Raw genomic sequence first — 877 nt, forward strand, 5'->3', positions numbered from 1 at the left:
CTCCAGGCTCCGAGCCATTAGCCCAGAGCCCCACGCGGGGCTCGAACTCACGGACCGCGAGATCGTGACCTGGCTGAAGTCGGACGCTTAACCCACTGCGCCACCCAGGCGCCCCAGGATTGCCTTTTTTTAAAAGAAGAGATAACATATTATCTGAAGTTCCTTTGTAGAACACGTTCATAGTAATTCTTATTCTCTGTTGCAAATGGAAATGTTAAATTTACAAATCCTGCCCACTTTTAAATCAAGGTGAGTACTTTAAACATAAACCTTTAATATTCTGACATATGCAGATCAAAATTTTGTTTAAATAGCATTATGTATTTTACTACCTCTAAAGGCCAAAGACATAGTATAGTCTAAGATGAATGAAAAGAAGCTCCATTTCTTCAATAAATGGCAACTACTTTGAAGGGAAAGTTGCTGGTAGTCTGCATAATGAGTGCCAAGTTAAAATCCTATTTTTGACTAAAACAGTAGACAACGTATTGGGTAATTTTCTTTCAGAAATGTATATAAATATTTGTTACCTAATCTTAAAAATAGTTATTTTCCAGATAAGAATTATTTAAAAACAAACACAAAACATCTTGCTCAGGAATATGTAATATTTTACATTGGCAATTCACTCCTCTAAATATTATGATGGAAACAAATTCATTTTAAATAACTACTAAGTAGAGCTTTGTACATATTCTGTCATTATATGTTCAGGCAGAGATAATCACTTACTCATCTCATCAAAGTGAAATAATTCTTAGGTAATAATAATATGTTTGTCGCTCTGTTACTCTCAATTTCTCCCATTAGAATCTTGTAAGCAAATTTCAGTGATGCCTGGATAGTCATTTTACTGCTAGTTTATGATTCTCAGTAT

Source organism: Herpailurus yagouaroundi, unplaced genomic scaffold (assembly GCF_014898765.1).
Source record: "Herpailurus yagouaroundi ecotype Mexico unplaced genomic scaffold, PumYag 28, whole genome shotgun sequence".
NCBI lineage: Eukaryota > Metazoa > Chordata > Mammalia > Carnivora > Felidae > Herpailurus > Herpailurus yagouaroundi.